The 25,404-nt window shown below is 41.3% G+C and overlaps 1 protein-coding gene, 1 non-coding gene and 1 pseudogene across 4 annotated transcripts in view; 2 read left to right on the top strand and 1 right to left on the bottom strand.

Moving 5' to 3' along the window:
- The window catches only part of PSEN1 (presenilin 1), an 89,724-nt gene that overhangs the window by 51,535 nt on the left and 12,785 nt on the right, over positions 1-25,404 (bottom strand). The gene's annotated exons all lie outside the window — the stretch shown is intronic.
- Positions 7,810-7,873, top strand: LOC135274389 (U7 small nuclear RNA). The gene has a single exon (XR_010342228.1). It is a non-coding gene; the product is annotated as a U7 small nuclear RNA (small nuclear RNA).
- Positions 10,992-12,333, top strand: LOC105707274 (26S proteasome regulatory subunit 4-like; annotated as a pseudogene).

Below are 25,404 nucleotides of genomic sequence, written 5' to 3'. Positions count from 1 at the left end.
TTCTGCCACCTGAAGTTTTTTTTTTTTTTTTTTTGAGACAGAGTCTTGCTCTGTTGCCCCAGGCTGAAGTGCACTGGTGCAATCTGGGGTCACTGCAAACTCCACCACCCAGGTTCAAGCAATTCTCCTGCCTCATCCTTCCAAGTAGCAGGGATTATAGTGCCCACCACCATGCCCAGCTAATTTTTGTATTTTTAGTAGAGATAGGGTTTAGCCATGTTGGCCAGGCTGGCCTTGAACTCCTGGCCTCAGGTGATCTGCCTGCCTCGGTCTCCCAAAGTGCCAGGATTACGGTCGTGAGCCACTGTGCCCAGCGCAGCTGAAATCTTTTTTTGGGGCACAGGATAGGGGAGTGGCAGGCCAAAAAGGTAACATTTGGGTGGGGAAAAAAAAAAAGGGGTCAGCTGTTTTCACTTAAGGCTGCAGTTCCAGGCTTAAGGGTTAAGTTCAACCAAGAACCCAGCTCTTCAGTATCAGGGTCATAAAGCATAATGGACTGGAAAATAATTTAGAATTGAGAAGGTAAAAAAAAAACAAAACAGGTGAAAGGGGTTTGCAATAGAGAGGGATTTAAACTTGAAAAAGTTATCCAAGGCCGGGCGCGGTGGCTCAAGCCTGTAATCCCAGCACTTTGGGAGGCCGAGGCGGGTGGATCACGAGGTTAAGAGATCGAGACCATCCTGGTCAACATTGTGAAACCCCGTCTCTATCAATACAAAAAAATTAGCTGGGCACGGTGGCGCGTGCCTGTAATCCCAGCTACTCAGGAGGCTGAGGCAGGAGAATTGCCTGAACCCAGGAGGCGGAGGTTGCGGTGAGCCGAGATCGCGCCATTGCACTCCAGCCTGGGTAACAAGAGCGAGACTCCGTCTCAAAAAAAAAAAAAAAAAAAAAAAAGAAAAAGTTATCCAACCCCACTGGAAATGAAGACAATAAAAAAACAGAAAAGGTTATTTTAGAGCTGTAGAGACTTGAGCATGCCAATCAAGTCAAAGTGTAGACTTAAGATCAAAGGAAGATTGGTAGCCTATAGGATGGATTTTTTTTAAATATATATAATAAAAGATTAGAGGAAGAGACAAAGTGGGGATTAAAACTAATGGAATAGGGTAAGGCATAATAAAAGAGAGTGCTATAGTTTGAATGTTCCCCCCAAAAGTTCATGTACTGGAAACTTGGCTGCCACTGTGATATCACAAGGTAAGGCCTTTAGGAGGTAACTGGATCATGAGGATTCCACCTTCATGAATGAATTATAGGTTCAGTATCCCTTATATGAAGTGTTTGGGACCAGAAGTGTTTCAGATTTTGCATTTTGGAATATTTCCATTATACTTACAAATTGGGCATATCAAATATGAAAATTCAAAATCCAAAATGCTCCAATAAGCATTTCCTTTGAGACTCAGGTTGATATTCAAGAAAGCTGCAGATTTGGGAGCATTTTGAATTTCAGACTTTCAAATTAGGGATACTCAACCTGTAATATCAGTATCGCAGGAGTGGGTTGGTTATCATAGGAGTGACTTTGTTATAAAAGCAAGCTCTCTCTTGCCCTTCTGCCTATCCACCATGGGATAACCCTCCTCAGATACTGGAACCATACTCTTGGACCACCTTCCAGCCTCAAGAACCATGAGTCGAATAAATTTCTTTTCTTTATAAATCACCCAGTCTCAGAAAAACAAAATAATTAAAAAAGATAGAAAAGAAAACAAACAACAACAAATAAATAAATCACCCAGTCTGTGGTATTCTCTTATAGCAATACAAAATGAACTAAGACAGAGGGGAACAAAAAAAAGGAGAGAGGCTGCCCTTATAAAGGCATGGTGCCCTCTCCTTCAGTCTGGAGGTCAGAATTTCTCTACAAATAGTTATGAAGACCCAAAGCCTATGAGAAATGGAAAGGAAACTATTCTAAAGCATAACAGGTAGAAATATATACACCACCCATCAACAAAGATTATTTTTGCTGAACATAAGTCTCCAGAGTGGCTAAAGCCCAGTAGAATGGAAATGTTTATAAGGAAGCTGAGGCCAAAGGGACCAGAACAGTGTGACAGACAGCAAGGAGTAGCAGGAGAATTGAGAATTCATACTCCTATTCTTCCAGAGAAAGAGGTGATATAAGTCATCTGCCAAGAATGTTGTATCTGCAATTGATGTTCAGCAATACAAGTCTGAACAACTTGACTGGCTGATGAATGTTTACAATAAACATACAAGTAGTAATAGCCATCTTTATACGGTATTTGATATTTACAAGGCACTGTCACATTGTCTCATTTATTATTTTTATGTCTTGAGAAGTTTTGGTAAGTGAACACAAAAGCAATTTATCCAAAATCTCACAACCAGAAAACAGCAGAGGTAAGAATCAAACCAAAGTCTGTTGCTTCAAAACTTGTGTTCTTTCTATAGCACCACACAGTCATCCTTTTATGTCATATGAACAGTTTAATTAGCTAAGTCTAGGATGAAAGGGGCAATCATATGCTCATTCACAGTCCTCGGCTGGATGATCTGATTTATAATGAACATTAGCTAACTCAACCCTGCCCTGCCCTGCCCTACCCTGCCCAAGACTGATAATGAGATGGATACTAGAACACTGCTTAACAGTAATACACACATTCACAAACCCTTCCTCTTTGCAGTACGTTGGATATTAATTTTATTATTATTACTGCCTCAGCCTCCCAAGTAGCAGGGATTACAGGTGCCCACCACCATGCCCAAATAATTTTTGTATTTTTAATAGAGATGGGGTTTCACCATGTTGGCCAGGCTGGTCTCAAACTCCTGACCCCAGGTGATCCACCCACCTCAGCCTCCCAGAGTGCTGGGATTACTACTTTTATTTTTATTTATTTATTTATTTATTTTTGGAGACAACGTCTCCTTATATCACCCAGGCTAGAGTGCAGTGGTATGATCTTGGGTCACTGCAACCTCTGCTTCCCAGGTTCAAGCGATTCTAGCGCCTCAGCCTCCCAAGTAGCTGGGATTACAGGCACACGCCATGACACCTGGCTAATTTTTGTATTTTTAGTAGAGACAAGTTTTTACTATGTTTGGCCAGGCTGGTCTTGAACTCCTGGCCTCAAGTGATCTGCCCGCCTCGACCTCCTAAAGTGCTGGGATTGTAGTCATAAGCTACCACACCAGGCCGTAGACACTACTTTTTTTTTTTTACCCTCCCACCCCCACCCCGCCAAGAGAGACTCTTGCTGTTACCCAGGCTAGACTGCAGTGGTGCAATCTCTGTTTACTGCAACCTCTGCCTCTGAGGTTCAAGAAATTCTCCAGCCTCAGCCTCCCCAGTAGCTGGGATTACAAGTGCTCAATACTGTACCCAGCTAATTTTTTTATTTTTAGTAGAGATGGGGTTTCACCATGTTGGCCAGGCTGGTCTCAAACTCCTGACCTCATGATCCACCAGCCTCAGCCTCCCAAAGTGCTGGGATTACAGGTGTGAGCCACCACACCCGGCCAGACAATACTTTTAAAACTGATTGTTTCAGGCATGGTGGCGCATGCCTAGTCCCAGCTACTCAGGAGGCTAAAGCGGGAGGATGGTTTGAATCTAGGAGTTCAAGTCCAGCCCAGGCAATGTAGTAAGACACCATCTCTAAGAAAAAAAAAAAGTTTTAACTTCTTTTTTTTTTAAAAAAAGTACAATTTGGGCCAGGCGCAGCGGCTCACACCCGTAATCCCAGCACTCTGGGAGGCTGAGGCTGGTAAAACCCCATCTCTATTAAAAATACAAAAATTAGCTGGGCATAGTGGTGGACACCTGTAATCCCAGCTACTTGGGATGCTGAGGCAGGAGAATCCCTTGAACCCAGGAGGCAGAGGTTGCAGTGAGCCGCAATTATGCCACTGTCCTCCAACCAGGGCGACAGGAGACTTCATCAAAAAAAAAAAAAAAAAGTACAATTTGGTGACAGAAGTGTTGGTTAGGGACAAAAATGGCAGATTCACTGGCTATCCCGATTTAATTTATGAATGAACATACATATGTGAAAACAAAAGAAGAAGTAAGTTCTGAAAATATTTTATAGGGTGCTCCAACTAATCAGAAGACTGTGGCTGTATCACTACATTTTATGGGTGAAATCACAGTGTGAAATTTGGAATTTAAAAGTCTCTAACTTATGTTAGACTATCTTGGGTTTACCCCAGTGACACTGTATTATATAGTGGTAATTAGCCCAAGTTCTGGGGTCAGACTATCACGATTTGGAGTTCTCTTCTATATAATGTGATTTGGGGCAAGTTATTTAATCTCTTTCAACATCAATGTCTTCATCTGTAAAATGGCGATTAAAAAAAGTGTCTCCTCATAGGGCTGCTGTAAATTCTACTGGGATAGTACTTGAAAGACACATCTCATGGTGTCTGATAAATACTAAGCACTCAGTAGTTTTACCATTTATTATACATATGTACATTCCTATGGCTACTAGCATATGCCAAGGTATAACTGATCTCCTCAGGGTATTGTCCAGATAAAATTGCATATAAAATTCCAGACATTTTTAGTCTATCAACGAAAATTCATAGGCACTATGGAATTAGAAAAATCTGTTTCCCAAACATTTATCTCCATCTCTGATCTCGCCTAGAACTCTATTCTAAGCTTCTCCTCCATCTTCTCCATTTTTGTGAACAGCAGCACCATTCTCCCAGTTTCTCAAGTCCCAAATATAGGAATTATTCTTGATTCCTTTCTTTTCCTTAGTACCTGTATCTAGTCAGCCAAAAATTCTGCCAGAATACCTCTAAAATGTCTCCTGGATCTATCTTCTACTATGTCCACAATCTTTGTGGTTCAAACCACTATTATCTGTCATTTGGATTACTGTTAATAGGCTTCTAATTTGGTCTTTCTGCTTTTATGCTCCCCTAGTCCATTCTCCACACTACAGCCAGAATGATTTTTTAAACAAAATGAGATCATGTCATTCCTCCATTTAAAACTCGATTACATGGCTTCTTCTCATGCTACTAACAAAATCAAAATTTCTTAGGCTCATGAAGTCTAAAATGGTTTGGTCCTTGCTCTGACCACATACTGTTCCTCCTGTCTCCATTCCTTTTCTCAAACTTGCCTTCTAGTTCTCTGTTCAGGGCTGTTTCACCTGGAATGCCCTTCTCCCACCTGACTATTCCTTGTCATTCAGTTCTCTCCTGGTAGAGAGAATTTCCTGACTATCAAATGTAAGAAAGCCTTTCTCTCTGTTGATCTGCTGGTTTTAATTCTCTGAATAGTACTTATGATCATTTGATGTAGCTCCTGTTTGTTGCTTGATTATTCATCTTTATCTCCTTAGAATGTAAATTTTCTCTAAGGGCAACACATGTTCTTAATTCTTTGTTGGATCTCTACTGTCTCCTGTAATAGAGTACATACTCAGAAAATATTTACTGAGTTAATGAATGAATGATTCCTAAAAGATTGTTTGTGAAGCTTGACTAATTTTTTGTAGAGACAAGGTTTCACCATGTTGCCCAGGTTGGTCTTGAATTTCTGGGTTCAAGCAATCCTTCCGCCTTGGCCTCTCAAAGTGCTGGGATTACAGGCATGAGCCTTCGAGTCCAGCAATCTTGTATTTTTAGATTGGAGTTCTGAGTTTCAGAGATTTGTAGTTCACCGAAAAGGAAGCACGTGTGGGTGTGCCTGGGAGGGAGTTTTGCTAAGAATTCTTACTAAATAAAGTTCAATCAATCAAATGTTATTATACTTCAAAAATTCTCCAGGGAAATAAATTGTCAGCTTCCATTTAAAGATTGTATTCCATTTAAATGTGCTGTTAAAGTAAAATGTGACATAAGAATCTACAGATAACTGAAAGGAAATAAAAATAGAGCTCTTCAAAAAAAAAAGTACAATTTACTTCTTTAAAGAGGTAAAACAAAAATTTAAAATAAGGCCGGACACAGTGGCTCATGCCTGTAATCCTAGCACTCTGGAAGGCCAGGGCAGGCAGATCACTTGAGATCAGGAGTTCAAAACCAGCTTGGCCATCATGGTGAAACCCTGACTCTACTAAAAATACAAAAAATTAGCTGGCATGGTGGTGTGCCTGTAATCCCAGCTACTCGGGAGGCTGAGGCAGGAGAATCACTTGAACCCGGGAGGCAGAGGTTGCAGTGAGCTGAGATCGTGCCACCACACTCCAGCCTGGGCGACAGAGCGAGATTCCATCTCAAAAAAAACTAAAGAAAGAAAAGAAAATTAAAAATTAAATAAATATGCAGGTAAAACATTCACATGGTTCCAAGGAAAGCATTAAAAGGTATAAGGTACAGTCTCCCTCTTAATACATACCTAGTTTCCTAATCCCCCTGCTTACTACCGTTATTGTTCTCCTGTGAATCTTTTCAAAGTTTCTCTCTACATATGCAAGCAAATACAGATATTCTTACTCCCTTATTCACACAAATGGTAGTACAGTAAATGCACCATGCAGCGTTTTCTCCATATAACTATGTATCTCAGAGATTTTTCCTACAAATCAGTACATAAATATCCTCATTCTTATTATTTTTGAGACAGATTTTCACTCTGTCATCCAGGCTGAAGTGCAGTGGCATAATCACAGCTCACCACAGCCTTGACCTCCCAGGCTAAAGTGATCCTCCCACCTCAGCCTCCTGAGTAGCTGAGACTGCAGGCATGTGCTACCATTCTAGGCTGATTTTTTTTTAAATTTTTTGTAGAGATGAGATCTCTCTGTGCTGCCCAAGCTGGTCTTAAAATCATGGGCTCAAGTGATCCTCCTGCCTCAGACTCCCAAAGTGCTGGATTACAGATGTGAGCCACCATGTCTGGTAGTCTTCATTCTTAAAAAACAATTAACCAGATACATTGCCAGTATATGAATGTATCATCATTTATTTGATCAATCCCCAATGATGAACATTTAATTTGCTTCCAATGTTTTGCTATTACAAACAATGCTGCCAGTGAATGTACCCTATAAATCATTTAACATTATGTGTAGGCATATTGGCAAATTCTCTGAACTATAATTGCTGGGTCAAAGTATATTTGCATTTTAAATTCTGACTGATATATATGACATCATATATGTATATCATATGTGATGCATGTATATATTATATTCATGATAAATATGTATATATATAACAGATATACATATATTTAATATACATATTAAAAAATATATATATATATATATATTTTTTTTTTTGAGATGGTGTCTTGTTCTGTTGCCCCAGCTGGAGTATGGTGACACAATCTCGCCTCCTGAGTTCAAATGATATATATGTTTTTATATATGTATTTTTTTTCCTGATATTACATACATGATATATATGTATATGATACACGTATATCATGATATACGTGTATATCATGAGATATATGATATATATATATCAGACATATATGAGATATATATATAGAAAGAGAGCAAGCGCGAGAGCGAGCGAGGGCAACAGAGAGAGCGCAAGCACATGCACGAGGGCAGCAGTGGCTGCTGACATGTGTTAATTCTTAACAGATATTGGATGCCAGTGCTGGAGCAGTGCAGGTGTCTGGCAGAGTGATGTCTCTCATTCTGAAGAATATGTCTGTCTCTCTCTCTCTATATATAGTCTCTCATTCTGAAGACTATATCTGTCTTTCGCTCTACAGAGATTCAAGCAATTCTCCAAGATTCTCCCAGATTCAAGCGATTCTCCTGCCTCAGCCTCCCAAAGTGCTGGGATTACAGGCGTGAGTCATAGCGCCAGGCCTTAATTTCTAATTACTAATTATTAATTAATTTAAAAAATAAGTGTTACAGCTCTTTTAAAATTTGTCTAGCAAGTTTTCCAGTTTTCCCTGGGAACTATTCCCCCTAAAAAAGGTAAATGCCAGCTATGTGCCAGATACTGTGCTAGGTGTAGTGCCAGGGATACAACAGGGAGCAAACAGATAAGGTTCCTGGTTCTCATGAACTACTTTCAGGCAGAGGGTAACAGATAATAAACAGGATAATTACACAGTGGGATAGTACTATAAAAGGAATAAACAGGCTACTCTCAGTGCACTGCCTATGGGCTAGCCCAGCTCCACAAGAAGACTTAAAAAAAAAAAAAAAAGGCCAGGTGCAGTGGCTCACACCTGTAATCCCAGCACTTTGGGAGGCCGAGGCAGGCAGATCATGAGGTCAGGAGATTGAGACCATGCTGGCTAACATGGTGAAACACCTGTCTACTAAAAATACAAAAAATTAGCCAGGCGTGGTGGCATGCGCCTGTAGTCCCGGCTACTCGGGAGGCTGAGGCAGGAGAATCACTTGAACCCAGGAGGTGGAGGTTGCAGTGAGCCGAGATCGTGCCACTGTACTCCAGCCTGGGTGACAGAACAAGATTCCGTCTCAAAATAATAATAAAAATAAAAACAAACAAACAAACAAATAAGGTGGTATGATAAAGAACACCTTGTATGGGACTACTTTTAAATAATATGGCCAGAAAATACCTGTCTGAGGAAGTACGACGACATGAGCTGAAACCTGAAGGATGAAAAGATGTACAAGGCCTGTAGTATAGTAAAGGGAGTAACTCAGCATTAACAGCATTGTCCAAACTCTGCACAGGCCAAAAACGGATGTTTTCCCTGCCCAGCTCCTGGAAGACAACCTCTAAAACCTTAGAATACCCTGCCTGTTAAAGATTTCCTGGCTGGGTATGGGTGGCTCATGGCTGCAATTCCAGCACTTTGGGAGGCTGAGGTGTGTGGACCACTTGATGCCAGGAGTTCAAGCAAGACCAGCCTAGCAAACACAGTGAAAGCCCATCTCTACTAAAAATACAAAAATTAGCCAGGCATGGTGGCGTGTGACTGTAATCCCAGCTACTGGGGAGACTGAGGCATGAGAATCGCTTGAACCTGGAAGGCGAAGTTTGCTGTGAGCTCAGATCACACCAGTGCACTCCAGCCTCAGTGACAGAGTGAAACTTGACCTCAAAAAGAAAAAAAATTTTTTTGAATTAATTAAAAAGAAAAACTATTTCCTTCGTTTACATGAGGCACTGGGTCATGCCAACTAGTTTCTGCTAACAATGTGATCTATGGTGGGGGCCTTGGGTCACACATCAGCTTGGCCTCTGAAGGAGGCAGAGAACTAAGGTCAGCCACGTGTGACCCAGAGACCAAGGCTCGGTGAGCTTTCCTGGTTCCCAATATTCCAAGTATGTTGTCATACACTGCTGCTGGAAAAATGAAGCACTGTGTGCACAACGCCACTGGAAGACTATTGAAAGCTTGTGCCTGGTGGTGTCTCCTGAACCTTGTCCTATGTGTTTTTTTCTGTTGCTAAATTTAATCCATATCATTTCAATGTACTAAACTACAATTTGAGTATAAAATCTTTTCTGAGTTGAGTCTTTCTAGAAAATTACTGAACCTAAGGGTAGTCTTACAGATCCCCAAATATCCTGAACAATGAAAATTACAAAATATTGCTAAGAGAAATTAAAGAACAAAAACAGAAATAGACAAATGTGTCTATACAAACTTTAAAACTTCTATGCACCACAGGAAGCAGTCAACAGAGTGAAAAGGCAACCTACAGAACTGGAGAAAATATCTGCAAATCAGGCTGGGTGTGGTGGCTCACGTCTACAATCCCAACACTTTGGGGGGCTAAGGCGGTTAGACTGCTTGAGCCTGGGAGTTCAAGACCAGCCTGGGCAACACAGTGAAACTCCATCTCTACAAAAAATGCAGAAATTAGCTAAGTCTAGTGGCAAAAAGTCCCTGTAGTCCCAGCTACTCAGGAAGCTGAAGTGGGAGGATCACTTGAGCCTAGGAGATGGAGGTTGCTGTGAGCCCAGCTTGCACCACTATACTCCAGCCTAGATGACAGAGTGGCACCCTGTACAAAAAAAAAAAAAAATTTGCAGATCATGTATCTGGTAAGAGATTAATATCCAGAATACATTAAAAAGTCCTACAATTAAACAAATGGAAAAAAACAAATAATCAGATTTTTTAAATGGGCAAAGGACTTGAATAGATATTTCTCCAAAGAAGATACACAAATGGCCAACAAGCACATGAAAAGATGCTCTACTTCTATGTAATATGGGGGAATAAAAAGAAAAGATGCTCAACATCACTAATCATTAGAAAAATGCAAATCAGAACTACACCCATTAGGATGGCCACTACCAAAAAACAGAAAGTAACAAGCAGTGGTAAAGTTGTGAAGAAATTGGAACCACTGTGCATTGTTGGTGAGAATGTAAAATGGTGCAGCCACCATGGAAAACAATACGGAGCTTCCTCAAAAAATTTTTTTAAAAATTACCTTATGATGCAGCATTCCCATTTATATATATACCAATGAGAATATATAAAAAAGAATGGAATTACAAGCAAGATCTCAAACAGGTATGTGCATAGCCACGTTCACCATAGCATTTAGTATAGCCAAGAAGTGGAAGTAACCCAAATGTCTACTGACAGACATGTGGTATATATATAACATAGAACAGAATATTATTCAGCCTTCAAAAAGGAAATCTTATCACATGCTATAATATAGATGAACCATGAGGACATTATGCTAAGCAAAATAAGCAAGTCACAAAAAGAGAAATAATGTATGATTCTACTTATATGAAGTATCTAGCCATCTGGGCATGATGGCTCATACCCATAATCCCAGTACTTTGGGAGACTGAGGTGGGAGGATTACTTGAGCCCAGGAGTTTGAGACCAGCCTGGCCAATATGGTGAGAACTCGTCTCTATAGAAAAAGTAAAAAAATTAGCCAGGATGGCAGTGTGCACCTGTAGTTCCAGCTACTCAGGAGGCTGAGGTGGCAAGATCACTTGAGCCCAGAAGGTGAGCCAAGATCACGCCACTGCAATCCAGCCTGGGCGACAGAGTGAGATCTTGTCTTTTTTTTTTTAAAAAAAAAGGAAGAACTTCCGGCAGCGGCAGCTCCAGTGGCCAAGGCAAGATGGGTCAAAGTCAGAGTGGTGGTCATGGTCCTAAAGGTAGCAAGAAGGATGACAAGGACAAGAAAAAGAAATATGAACCTCCTGTACCAACTAGAGTGGGGAAAAAGAAGAAAACAAAGGGACCAGATGCTGCCAGCAAATTGCCACTGGTGACACCTCACACTCAGTGCCGGTTAAAATTACTGAAATTAGAGAGAATTAAAGGCTACTTTCTCATGGAGGAAGAATTCATTAGAAATGAGGAACAAATGAAACCATTAGAGGAAAAGAGGAGGAAAGATCAAAAGTGGATGATCCGAGGGGCACCCCGATGTCAGTAGGAACCTTGGAAGAGATCATCGATGACAATCATGCCATTGTGTCTACATCTGTGGGCTCAGAACACTACGTCAGCATTCTGTCATTTGTAGACAAGGATCTGCTGGAACCTGGCTGCTCAGTCCTGCTCAACCGCAAGGTGCATGCCGCGATAGGGGTGCTGATGGATGACACGGGATCCCTGGTCACAGTAATGAAGGTGGAAAAGGCCCCCCAGGAGACCTATGCCGATACTGGGGGCTTGGACAACCAAATTCAGGTAATTAAGGAATCTGTGGAGCTTCCTCTCACCCACTCTGAATATTATGAAGAGATGGGTATAAAGCCTCCTAAGGGGGTCATTCTCTATGGTCCACCTGTCACAGGTAAAACCTTGTTAGCCAAAGCAGTAGCAAACCAAACCTCAGCCACTTTCTTGAGAGTGGTTGGCTCTGAACTTATTCAGAAGTACCTAGATGATGGGTCCAAACTCGTATGGGAACTGTTTCAAGTTGCTGAAGAACATGCACTGTCCATCATGTTTATTGATGAAATTGATGCCAATGGGACAAAAAGATATGACATAAATTCTGGTGGTGAGAGAGAAATTCAGCGAACAATGTTGGAACTGTTGAACCAGTTGGATGGATTTGATTCTAGGGGAGATGTGAAAGTTAATCATGGCCACAAACCGATTAGAAACTTTGGATCCAGCACTTATCAGACCAATCTGCATTGACAGGAAGATCGAGTTCTCCCTGCCTGATGAAAAGACTAAGAAGCGCGTCTTTCAGATTCACACAAGCAGGATGACGCTGGCCGATGATGTAACCCTGGACAACTTGATCATGGCTAAAGATGACCTCTCTGGTGCTGACATCAAGGCAATCTGTACATAAGCTAGTCTGATGGCCTTAAGAGAACGTAGAATGAAAGTAACAAATGAATACTTCAAAAAATCTAAAGAAAATGTTCTTTATAAGAAACAGGAAGGCATCCCTGAGGGGCTCTATCTCTAGTGAACCACAGCTGCCATCAGGAAAATAGGAGATTTCTCCATCCCTGAAAGGGATAAGGTTGGGGGAGTTGCCCAGAGGAATCCCTGTTCCCATTTGTTTTTATTAGCAAAACATCCTGTGTCTTTTGGAGTACGATGTGTAAGTGCCCACTGGGTGGCCTTCGTCTGTCAGTCATTGTGCAGCAGTCTGCTTCTCAATAAAGCGTGCTCTTTCACACACACAAAAGAAACCCCCCAAAAACTCAAGTAGTCAATGTTATAGAAACAGAAAGTACAACTGCAATTGCCATGGGCTGAGAGAAATGGAAAATGGGAAGTCATTCAATGGGTATAAAGTCGTTCAATGAGTACAGAGTTTCTGTTTTTCAAGTTAAAAAGCTTCCTCATGAGAACACCCTTTGAGCAATGACTGATGGAAGAGACTGACACGTATACAGACAACTGATTTTTGTCAAAGGTACAAAGGTACTTCAGTGGAGACAACAGACTTTTTCAAAAAACAGTGCTGAACCAACTGAATATCCATATGCAGAAAAATGAACTTTGAGCCATACCTTGGACCATGTACAAAAATCAACCTGAAATGGATCACAGACCTAATGTAAAACATGAAACTATAAAGCTTCCAGAAGAAAATGTAGGAACAAACTCCTGAGAACTTGAGGTAGGCCAAAGTTTCTTAAGATGTGACACCAAAAACACAATCAACGAAATACAAACTGAATTAGCTGGATGCAGTGGCACACATCTGTAGTCCTAGCTACTTCGGAGAACAAAGCAGAAGAACTCTTTCAGCTCAGGAGTTTGAGGCTGCAGTGAGCTATAATCACATCACTGTACTCCAGCCTGGGTGACGGTACAAGACCCTGTCTCTTAAAAAAAAAAAAAAAATCTGCCCTTCAAAAAGCACTGTTAATAAAAAGAAAACCCACAGTCTGGGAGAAAACATTTGCAAATTATATATATTACAGAGGACTTGTATCCAGACTGTGTAAATAATTCTCAAAATCCAGTAAGAAAATTTTTAAATGGGCAAGAGATTTGAACAGACACATCACCAAAGAAGATATAAAGATGAGAAGCACATAAAAAGATACTCAACATCATTACTCATTAGAGAAATGCAAATTAAAACCAAAATGAGCTTTAACAATATACTGCCTTTCATAAGGGCTAAAAAATGTAAAAGACTGACAGTGTCAAGTACTGACAGGATGTGGAGGAACTGGAACTCATACTCCTGGTAGAAATGTAAAATTACACAACCAATTTGGAAAGTTGTTTGGTAGTACCTTAAAAAGTTAAATATAAGGCTGGGCATAGAGGCTCATGCCTGTAATCCCACCACTTTGGGAAGCCAAGGCAGGAGGATCACTTAAGGCCTGGCATTCAAGACCAGCCTGTGAAACACAGAGAGACCCCGTCTTCTATTAAAAAATATAAATAAAAATTGCCTGGGCACTGTGGCTCATGCTTGTATACCCAGCACTTTGGGAGGTTGAGGTGGGCAGATCACTTAAGGTCAGGAATTTGAGACCAGCCTGACCAACATGGTGAAACTCCATCTCTACTAAAAATACAAAAATTAGCCAGGGATGGGGGCGGGTGCCTATAATCCCAGCTACTGGGGAGGCTGAAGCAGGAGAATCACTTGAAGCCGGGAGGAGAGAGGTGGATGTTGCAGTCAGCCAAGATTGAGCCACTGCACTCCAGCCTGGCTGACAAAAGCGAAACTCTGTCTCAAAAATATAAATAAATAAATAAATAAATAAATAAATAAATAAATAAATAAATAAAAAGAAAAAAGTTACATATACACCTACCATATTGAATCATATTCTATTCCTAGGTATTTGCCCAAGATAAATGAAAGCATATGCCCATACAAAGATCTGAACATGAATATCCATAGCAGCAATTATCTGTAATGCTTCAGAATTGGAAATTCAAATATCTATCAGCAAGTAAATAGATCAAAACTATGGTACAGAACTCAGCAATAAAAAGGAACTAGATAACACTGATGAATTTCAAAGTAATTATGCTGAAGGAAAGAAGCCAGACAAGATGCTGCATGATTCCTTTTTTTTAAAGACAGAGACTCATTCTGTTGCCCAGGCTGCTGGAGTGCAGTGACACAACCTCAGCAGCTCACTGTAACCTCCACCTCCTGGGTTCAAGCAATCCTCGTATCTCAGCTTCCCGAGGAGCTGAGAATACAGGCACACACCACCACACCAGGCTAATTTTTGTATTTTTAGTGGAGAAGAGGTTTCATGTTGGCCAGGCTGGTCTCGAACTCCTGGCCCCAGGTAATCCGCCCACCTCGGCCTCCCAGGTGTGAGCCATCATGCCCAGCCTGTATGATGCTATTTATATAAAATTATAGTAAATGGTCCAGCACGGTGACAAAACATGGTTGCCTGGGGATGGGGAGGAATCAGGGAGGAGAAGGAATGAGAGAGATTACAACAAACTATGAAGAAACTTCTGGAGGTAATGGACATGTTCATTATCTTAACTGTGGTGGTGGTTTCAAGAGTATACCTATGTATCAAAACTCATCATACTGTCTACTTTAAATATGTACATTTTATGTCAATTACACCATAATAAAATTGTTTTTAAAAATGTATCTTTCTCAAGGGAGTGTGTAGGTACTCTGAAAAGCATCAAATGAGAGGAAGGTGGTAACAGAATACTGAGGAATTTCCATAAGGAAAATCTTTTTTCCATAAGGAAAAAATCTTGGTAGCTAAATATGAGAATGATGACTTAAGCATGGTATTATCTGTAAGGCTATTTTAAAAAAAAAAGTTTTTATTATGGAAAAAATTCAAACAAACACTGTCAGAAATGTAGAATGAAGCCCATGTACAATTTATTCACCTTCAATAATTATGAACTCATGGCTAATCTTGTCTCGTCTATTCCCCCGCTCACTTTGCCACTCCAATATTATTTTGAGGCAAATCTTAGATATATCATTTCCTTCATAAATATTTTAGTATGTATTTCTAGAAGATAGGAACTTGAAGCCTTTTGCATTTGTGGCTTGATAGCTCATTCCTTTCAAAATATTTTCATCTTTATTATTATTGTTTTTGAGACAGAGTCTGGCTCTGTTGCCCAGGGTGGAGTGCAGCGGCATGATCATGGCTCACTGCAGCCTCCACCTCCCAGGCTCAAGTCATCCTCGCACCTCAGCCTCCAAAGTAGCTAGGACTATAGGCACATGCCACCACGCCCAGCTAATTTTTTTTTTTTTCTGTAGAGGTGAGGTTTTACCATGTTGCCCAGGCTGGTCTCAAACTCCTGGCAGTCTCAAGTGATCCACCCTCCTCAGTCTTCCAAAGTGCTAGGATGACAGGTATGAGCCACTATGCCTGGCCTCAAAATATTTTTAAATGCAGTCTTAGATCCACAGCAAAACTGAGCAGAAAATACAGAGTTCCCATATACCCTCTCCAACAGGCACAGCCTCTCTCTCTGTCAACATCGTGCATCATGTGGTAAACTGTTACAACAGATGAACCTATATTGACAGTTCATAGTTTACCTTAGGGTTCACTTTTGGTGTTATACAGTCTATGGGTTTGTATAAACATACAATGACAGGTTTCCATGATTACAGTATAATACAGAAGAGTTTCACTGGCCTAAAAAGTCTTCTGTATGCTCCAGGAGGCAAAGGCAGGAAAATCGCTTGAGCCCAGGAGTTCAAGACCGGTCTGGGCAACATAGCGAAATCCCAGCTCTACAAAAAAAAGTAAAAAAAAAAAAAAAAAAAAAATTAGCCAGGCATGGTGGCACACCTGTACTCCAAGCTATTCACAAGACTGAGATGGGAGGATCATTTGAGCCCAGGAGTTAGAGGCTGCAGTGAGCTATGATCATACCACTGTACTCTAGCCTGAGTGATAGAGGGAGACTCTGTCTCAAAAAAAAAAAATGATAATATGTATTTGATTCTATGCTAGACATATAAATATAACTCACTCATATATGGCAATTTTTATAGAAAATGTTAATATTTATTGAACAACTATGTGCTAGTGTACTAATCATTCAGGTTATCTCACTTAATTTAAATAAAACTCTAAGTTAATTGCTATAAACTTCATTTAAAAGATAAAGAAACTGAAGTTTAGTGAGGCCAGATAAACTGCCAAAGATCCTAGCGCTAAGAAGTTCTAGAACAGAGATTCAAAGTCCAACTGTTTAGTCAAGAGACCGTACTGTTAACTGGTACCTTTATACTACTAACTGGGTAAACCACAAGCAATTAATGATAAAGACTGAGATTATCTCCACATTCTCACTGTTATAAATAAAACTTCAATAAAAATTATTGGCACTCCTCTTGTAATACATAAATTTTTTTGAGACGGAGTCTCACTCTGTCACCCAGGTTGGAGTGCAGTGGTGCAATCTCAGCTCACTGCAACCTCCACCTTCTAGGTTCAAGCAATTCTCCTGCCTCTGCCTCCCGAGTAGCTGGGATTACAGACATATGCTGCCATGGCCGGCTAATTTTTTGTGTATTTTTAGTAGACATGGGGCTTCACCATGTTGGCCAGGTTGGTCTTGACTCCTGACCTCAGGTGATCCACCTGCCTCAGTCTCCCAAAGTGCTGGGATTATAGGCGTGAGCCACTGCCACTGGCCTTGTAATATTTTTATAGGATAAACTTCTAGAAGTCAAATGCTAGGTCAGATTAGATTAGGTCAGATTTAATTGTTAAATTATTTCCAAAAGGCATGTATATCTGTAGATTCAACTAACAGCTTGCCTCCAAATAAATACTAACTTTACTTCAAAGAGCACAGCATACGAGAAAGTCTATTTCCCTACAAGCTCAGTAGCAGTGTATCAATTTTTACTTATTGATAGGTAAGAAATGATGTTAAAATTTTTATCTGACTATCAGTAAGGCTGATCAACTAGGCTTTTCACATATTTACTGTCATTTCTATTTCTTATTCCATAAATATTGCTTGTAATCTTTGCTACTGAGTTGTTCATGTTCCATTTAATTTCATAAGAATTTTATGTATATTAGGATATATCTGTCATGTATTTCAAATCTTTGTCCTAGTTTGTTTTTTGACTTTGTTCATGACAGTTTTTGCCAAACTTTGTTTTTTGAGGCAGGGTCTTGCTCTCTTGCCCACATTGAAGTGCAGTGGCATGATAACAGCTCACTGCAGCCTTGACTTCCCGGCTCAAGCAATCCTCCTGCCTCAGCTTCCCAAGTAGCTGGGACCATAGGAGCACACTACCACACTCCACTAATTTTCACTTTTTTTTTTTTTTTGTAGAGATGAGATCTCGCTATGTTACCCAGGCTAGTCTCAAACTTCTGGCCTCAAGTAATCCTCCTGCCTCAGCCTCCCAAAGTACTAGGAATATAGGCATAAGCCACCACACCTAGCCCTACAATTAAGTTTATAATTGTGTGTAGCTGAATATGAACTTAGGTAATTTTATAAGGAAAACACAATTTTTTTTTTGAGACCAAGTTTTGCTCTTGTTGCCCAGGCTGGAGTACAATGGTGACATCTTGGCTCACTGCAGCCTCCGCCTCCCATGAGCAATTCTCCTGCCTCAGCCTCCTAAGTAGCTAGAATTAGAGGCATGCGCCACCATGCCCAGCTAATTTTTGTAGTTTTTTAGTAGAGAGAGGGTTTCACCATGTTGGCCAGGCTGGTTTCGAACTCCTGACCTCATGATCTGCCCACCTCAGCCTCTGAAAGTGCTGAGATTTACAGGCATGAGCCGCCACGCCCGGCCATTTTTTTTTTTTTTTTTTTTTTTTTGAGACGGAGTCTCACACTGTAGCCCAGGCTGGACTGCAGTGGCACGATCTCACCTCACTGCAATCTCTGTCTCCCAGGTTAAAGTGATTCTCCTGCCTCAGCCTCCCGAGTAGCCGAGATTACAGGCACCTGCCACCATGCCTGGCTAATGTTTTTTTATTTTTAGTAGAGACGGGGTTGTACTATGTTGGTCAGGCTGGTCTCAAACTCCTGACCTCAAGTGATCCGCCCCCTTCAGCCTTTCAATGTGCTGGGATTACAGGTGTGAGCTACTGTACCTGGCCAGAAACTTATTTTTACAACACCCCAAATCCTAATGTTTTTCAATATATACACACATGTATACACAGTTACAAGTGTTTACAAACATTATATTCTACCCTTTTCCCTTAATATCTCATGCATACATGTAGGCAGTTAACATGCCTATGTGGTTATAACGTATTCAATTATGTTGATGTATTTATAGTCTGAATATTGACTTAAAATAAATGTTTTCAATAATTAATATTTATAAGAAAATGTATTGGCAGGAACGGTTAGCTCTCTTTGGGAGGCCAAGGTGGGTGGATCACTTGAGATCAGGAGCTAGAGACCAGCCTGGCCAACATGGTAAAACCCTGTCTCTACCTAAAATATAAAAATTAGCCAGGTGTGGTAGCACAGTCCTGGAATCCCAACTACTCAGGAAGCTGAGGCAGGAAAATCACTTGAACCTGGGAGGCGGATGCTACAGTGAGCCAAGATCACGAAACTGAACTCCAGCCTGGGCGACTGAGCAAGACCGTCTCAAAAAAAAAAAAAAAAAAAAAGAAAGAAAGAAAAGAAAAGAAAATATATTAATCCTTTTTTTTTTTTTTTCTGAGACGGAGTTTCGCTCGTTACCCAGGCTGGAGTGCAATGGCGCGATCTCGGCTCACCGCAACCTCCGCCTCCTGGGTTCAGGCAATTCTCCTGCCTCAGCCTTATGAGTAGCTGGGATTACAGGCACGCGCCACCATGTCCAGCTAATTTTTTGTATTTTTAGTAGAGACGGGGTTTCACCATGTTGACCAGGATGGTCTCAATCTCTTGACCTCATGATCCACCCGCCTCGGCCTCCCAAAGTGCGGGGATTACAGGCGTGAGCCACCGCGCCCGGCCCTATTAATCCTTTAAGACTTAATGGGCCAGGTGCAATGGCTCACGCCTGTAATCCCCGCACTTTGAGAGGCCAAGATGGGTGGATCAACGAAGTCAGGAGTTCAAGACCAGACTGGCCAACAAGGCGAAACTCCATCTCTACTAAAAATGCAAAAATTAGCTGGGCATGGCAATGGGTGCCTGTAATCCCAGCTACTTGGGAAGCTGAGGAAGGAGAATCGTTTGAACCCGAGAGGCAGAGGTTGCAGTGAGCCAAGATTATGCCACTGCACACCAGCCTGGGCAACAGAGCAAGACTCCATCTTAAAAAAAAAAAAAAAGGCCGGGCACGGTGGCTGACACCTATAATCCCAGCACTTTGAGAGGCCGAGGCAGGTGGATCACAAGGTCAAGAGATCGAGACCATACTGGTCAACAAGGTGAAACCCTGTCTCTACGAAAAATACAAAAAAATTAGCTGGGCGTGGTGGCGCACGCCTGTAGTCCCAGCTACTCAGGAGGCTGAGGCAGGAGAATTGCTTGAACCCAGGAGGCGGTTGTGGTGAGCCGAGATCGCGCCATTGCGCTCCAGCCTGGGTAATAAGAGCGAAACTCCGTCTCAAAAAAAAAAAAAAAAGACTTAATGCATATTGTTTGGATTTCTACAATTAGAAATGTGGGGCTCTAAGCCTGCTCTGTAGGACAGAACTAGAAGAGTGGTTTAACCAAAGAACTGGCAAGTTAGGTGGAAAACTTGAAAACATTTATTAATCATAGGGAACATGTTTCCAAGAACACACAGAATTGCATTCAGCACTTGACCAAGCTTTGTGATTCCCCGGAGTCAGAGGTTTAACCATTCCTCTAATGCCAGAAAGTCTGTCATTTCCACCAACAGCTGACCTAACTGATTAGAGATAATACTGAACATTTGTGGGGCTGTTGTGTTAGGCTTAAGCCTAAAATTTCTTAACGTATTAGTAAGATTTGTGCCTAAAAGATTTTACTCATGCAAAAGCTAGCATGTTTCTCTGGAGGTCGTTGAGACTTTATTTTATTTTATTTATTATTTTGAGATAGAGTTTTGCTCTTGTTGCCCAGGCTAGAGTGTAATGGCACGATCTCGGCTCATTGCAACCTCTGCCTCCTGGGTTCAAGTGATTCTCCTGCCTCAGCCTCTCAAGTAGCTGAGATTACAGGGAGGTGCCACCATGCCAAGCTAATTTTTTGTATTTAGTAGAAACAGTTTCACCATGTTGGTCAGACCGGTCTCAAACTCCTGACCTCAGGCAATCCACCCACCTCAGCCTCCCAAAGTGCTGGGATTACAGGAATAAGCCACCTCATCCAGCAAGATTTTAAGTTCTTTTTTGCCTTACTCCACTTTAACACAACTGAGAAAAACAAATTCATTACTATAAACAGCACAGTAACACTGTCAAAGGCTGACTGGACCTGTAGATTAGATTTAACTTAAGATCTGCCTCTTACTTAGTTTCCCTTCAAGGTCTTTTAAATAGCTTATAGGTTTGCTTTTTGTTTATTTTTATTTATTCATTTGAGACAGGGTTTCACTTTGTGATGAAAGCTGGAGCGCAATGGTGTGATCTCAGCTAACTGCAGCTTTGACCTCCTAGGTGAACCTTGAAAACGATCCTCTTGCCTCACCCTCCCAAGTAGCTGGAATTATAAGGGCGCACAACCATGCCTGGCTAATTTTTGTATTTTTTGATAGAGACAGTGTTTAACCATGATGGGCAGGCTGGTCTGGAACTCCTGCCTCAAGTGATCCACCCGCCTTGGCCTCCCAAAGTGCTGGGATTACAGCTGTGAGCCACCATGCCCAGTCAACATTTTTTTTTTTCCAAATGGAAACTAACAAACATAACTGGAGTTTTTATTGACAACAAGGGCATAGTATAAACTCCAATTACCAATAAGAATATAAGAATGGCCAGGCGCGGTGGCTCACGCCTGTAATCCCAGCACTTTAGGAGGCCGAGGCGGGTGGATCACGAGGTCAAGAGATTGAGACCATCCTGGTCAACATGGTGAAATCCTGTCTCTACTAAAAACACAAAAAATTAGCTGGGCATGGTGGTGCGTGCCTGTAATCCCAGCTACTCAGGAGGCTGAGGCAGGAGAATTGCCTGAACCCAGGAGGTGGAGGTTGCGGTGAGCCGAGATCGCGCCATTGCACTCCAGCCTGGGTAACAAAAGCGAAACTCCGTCTCAAAAAAAAAAAAAAGAATATAAGAATGTTCTCATGGCAGGTGCAGTAGCTCAGCCTGTAATCCCAGCACTTTGGGAGGCTGAGGTGGGCAGATAACAAGGTCAGGAGTTCGAGACCAGCCTGGCCAGCATGGTGAAACCCCACCTCTACTAAAGATACAAAAAATTAGCCAGGTGTGGTGGTGGACGCCTGTAATTCCAGCTACTTGGGAGGCTGAGGCAGGAGAATCGCTTGAACCCAGGAGGCAGGAGGTTGCAATGAGCTGAGATGGTGCCATTGCACTCCAGACTGGGTGACAGGGCAAGACTCTGTCTCAAAAAAAAAGAATGCTCTCAAAGATCTCTGACTTTTTTGGTTTCTTTCTTTTCTTTTTTTTTTTGAGACAGAGTCTCACTCTGTCACCCAGGCTGGGGTGCAGTGGTATGATCTGCAAGTTCTAAGTCCTGGGTTCAAGCAATTCTCGTGTTTCAGTCTCCTGTGTAGCTGGGACTACAGGTGCGTGCCATCACACCCAGTGACTTTTTTTTTTTTTTTAGTGGAGATGGGGTTTCACCATGTTGGCCAGGCTGGTCTCAAACTCCTGACCTCAAGTGATCCACCTGCCTCGGCCTCCCAAAGTGCTAGGATTACAGGCATGAGCCACCATGTCCAGCCTTTTTTGGTTTCTTTTTATCAGCTGTTCTAACTCCATGACTTTAGTCAGTCATAACAGAAAACCTTGAATGCTTGATCTCTTTCCACAGATATTCCTCAGGTGGCATACTACTCTTTTGTGACTTTTCCTCACATTAAAAAATATTTTAGGTTGGGTATGGTAGCTCACACCTGTAATCCCAGCACTTTGGGAGGCCAAGACAGATGGATCACTTGAGACCAGCCTCGCAACAAGGTGAAACCCTGTTTCCGCCAAAAATACAAAAAATCAGCGAGGCATGGTGGCATGCGCCTGTGGTCCCAGCTACTTGAGAGGTTGAGGTGGGAGGATCACTTGAGCCCAGGAGGTCAAGGTTGCAGACAGTCAAGATTCCACCACTGTACTCCAGCCTGGGTGACAGAGCGAGATTACTTTTTCAAAGTAGCTTTTTAAATTATTAAACAACCATATTATAGAACATTTAGAAAATGAAAGGAGGAAATCACCAAAATCACCCATGTTTTTCTTCTCTTATTTTTTCTGAGATAGATGTAATACAGGCGTGAACCACAACACCTGGCCTTCAATACACCGTTGATGCATAACCACTCTGGAAGAATCCTAGCAATCTTTAAAATGGTTCTAAGATCCATCTATCCAATTACAGCAACTATCTTTGAGAAACTCACAGAAGTGCACAAAGACTAATGAATTAGTATGTCACTGCAGCACTGTCGGTCACTGTGAAAAACTGGAACCTACCAAATGTTTCTAAACAGAATAATTTCTATATATTCACAAGAGAAGAGAAAAATGCTAGAGCTACATGCATCTACATATACAAGAATGCCTAAAATTTTACATAGGAATGTCTCTTTTGCAACATATATTGACATGCATGTGGAAATTCTCTTCAACTTTCAGACACACACTATATAAAGTTTTAAGGGCTGGGCGCGGTGGCTCACGCCTGTAATCTCAGCACTTTAGGAGGACAAGGAAAGCAGATCATGAGGTCAAGAATTCAAGACCATCCTGGCCATCATGGTGAAGTACCATCTCTAATAAAAATACAAAAATTGGCTGGGAGTGGCAGCGGGCACCTGTGGTACCAGCTACTTGGGAAGCTGAGGCAAAGAGAATTGCTTGAACTCAGGAGGCGGAGGTTGCAGTGAGCTGAGATTGTGCCACTGAACTCCAGCCTGACGACAGAGTGAGACTCCAACTCAGGAAAAAAAAAAAAAGTTTTAAAACATGCAAAATAGTACTATATAATGTGATATTATTTATGTACATAAATATTATAGTAAACCTGATTTTAAAAAAGTTTTAAAACACGCAACATAGTATTACATATTGTGATATGATTTATGTAAATAAATATTATAGTAAGCCTGATAAACACCCAATTTTATTATAGTAAGCATGATAAATACCCAATTCAGCATAGTAACTTCCTGAGAAAAGAGAAAAAGGAATGGGGGAGGGGTACTTCAATTTTATCTGAAATTTTCTGTCATATACTTAGTCTCTTTTCAAATTAAATGCAAAGTCTTGTTTTGTTAAGTTACGATTTCATTTAGTGTAGAATCAATAAGCAATAGAAGCAAAAAAAAAAAAGCTTATTGAAAATAACAGCAAATAAGATGTTAAAGTCTAATAAAGTTGGGAGATAGGTACCTGGGTGCCTATTAAATCTTGTGCCATACTTTCCGTATGTGCTTGAAACATTTCACAACAAAAACATGAGAAACAAATATTTGGGCTAAAAAAACAAACACAATTTCAGCTCTCTGATTATTCTGTCATCAAACTTCAAATCCTTTTAATGAATGAGATTACACACAGCAGCCCACAAAATGGAAACTATTTTCCAGGCTATAGCAGCTCATCACTGTATTTGCTTAGAGTTGAAGAAATGAAGCTAAAGGCAACGTTTGACCTCTGGAATGAGAAATGCTTTAGCTGTTTTCTTCTATTTGAACACTAACAATATAGAACTTTAATAGTACTCGAAGTTAAACAAGAAAGTCAATTAAGTAAATAAGACTTGGTTAGTCAGATCTAAAATTATTTCCGTTTGATTATACTTCTGGTAGGGTATCCCTGACTTGATCCTATTGCTCAGGACTGTCCCAATTTTAAAACTGAAAGTCCTGTGTTCCAGAACCTCTAGTGTCAGACAAACTGGGACAACTGGCCATCCTAGCTTCTGGGCACATCAAAACTTTCCAGCTGGGAAAAAATTTTGAAATTATCTAGTAAATTATCTAATTTTACTGATGGGAAAAGTGAAGAATCCTAAGTCTGCAGAGTGTAAAAGGAACTTCCAGGTCATTCAGTGCTCTAGTTCAACTGCTGAATACACAGACTAATCCTCTGCAGATCTTACTAGAGTGGGCTTCCAGCCTTTTGTGACTGTTTGTAGTGAAAAGGACACACAAGCCTACAAAGCAGCCCATTGTCTTTCAGATATAACGTAACTGTGGGAAAATTAAAAAAAAAAAAAATACAGATGTTGCCCATGCTGTACTCAAACTCCCAGACTCAAGGAATCCTCCTACCTCAGCCTCCTGAGTAGCTGGGACTACAGGCATGCATCACCATGCCAGGCTATGAGAAAGTTCTTTTCATTGATCCAGATCTTATTACCTGGTAACTTCCACCACTGTTCCTAGCTCTGCTCTCTGGTCCTAACACAGGAAAATCTGACTCCACACCCAGTATAACTGGATAGATTATAGTTGGTCTTGTGTTTTCCTCTATTCTGGTTCCACCTCTAAGAATCCTACAGATACTCCAACCTTCTCATAGAACATCCAGGCAGTCTGCTTTCCCTTTCTTTCTTTCTTTTCTTTCCCTCCCTTCTTCCTTCCTTTTTCTTTCTTTGAGATGAAGTTTCACTCGTCACCCAGGCTGGAGTGCAATGGCGTGACCTCAGCTTACTGCAACCTCCACCTCCTGGGTTCAAGTGAGTCTCCTGCCTCAGCCTCCTGAGTAGCTGGGATTACAGGCACCCGCCACCAAGCCTGGAAAATTTTGTATTTTTTTTTTTTTTTCTGAGACGGAGTTTCGCTCTTGTTACCCAGGCTGGAGTGCAATGGCGCGATCTCGACTCACCGCAACCTCCGCCTCCTGGGTTCAGGCAATTCTCCTGCCTCAGCCTCCTGAGTAGCTGGGATTACAGGCACGCGCCACTGTGCCCAGCTAATTTTTTGTATTTTTAGTAGAGACGGGGTTTCACCATGTTGACCAGGATGGTCTCAATCTCTTCACCTCGTGATTCAC

The sequence above is a fragment of the Aotus nancymaae genome, unplaced genomic scaffold, assembly GCF_030222135.1.
Source record: "Aotus nancymaae isolate 86718 unplaced genomic scaffold, 86718_ANA_hifiasm-v0.15.2.pri h1tg000011l, whole genome shotgun sequence".
Lineage (NCBI taxonomy): Eukaryota > Metazoa > Chordata > Mammalia > Primates > Aotidae > Aotus > Aotus nancymaae.
Note: the sequence above shows the minus strand (reverse complement) of the source record. Positions and strands in the feature narration are given on the sequence as shown.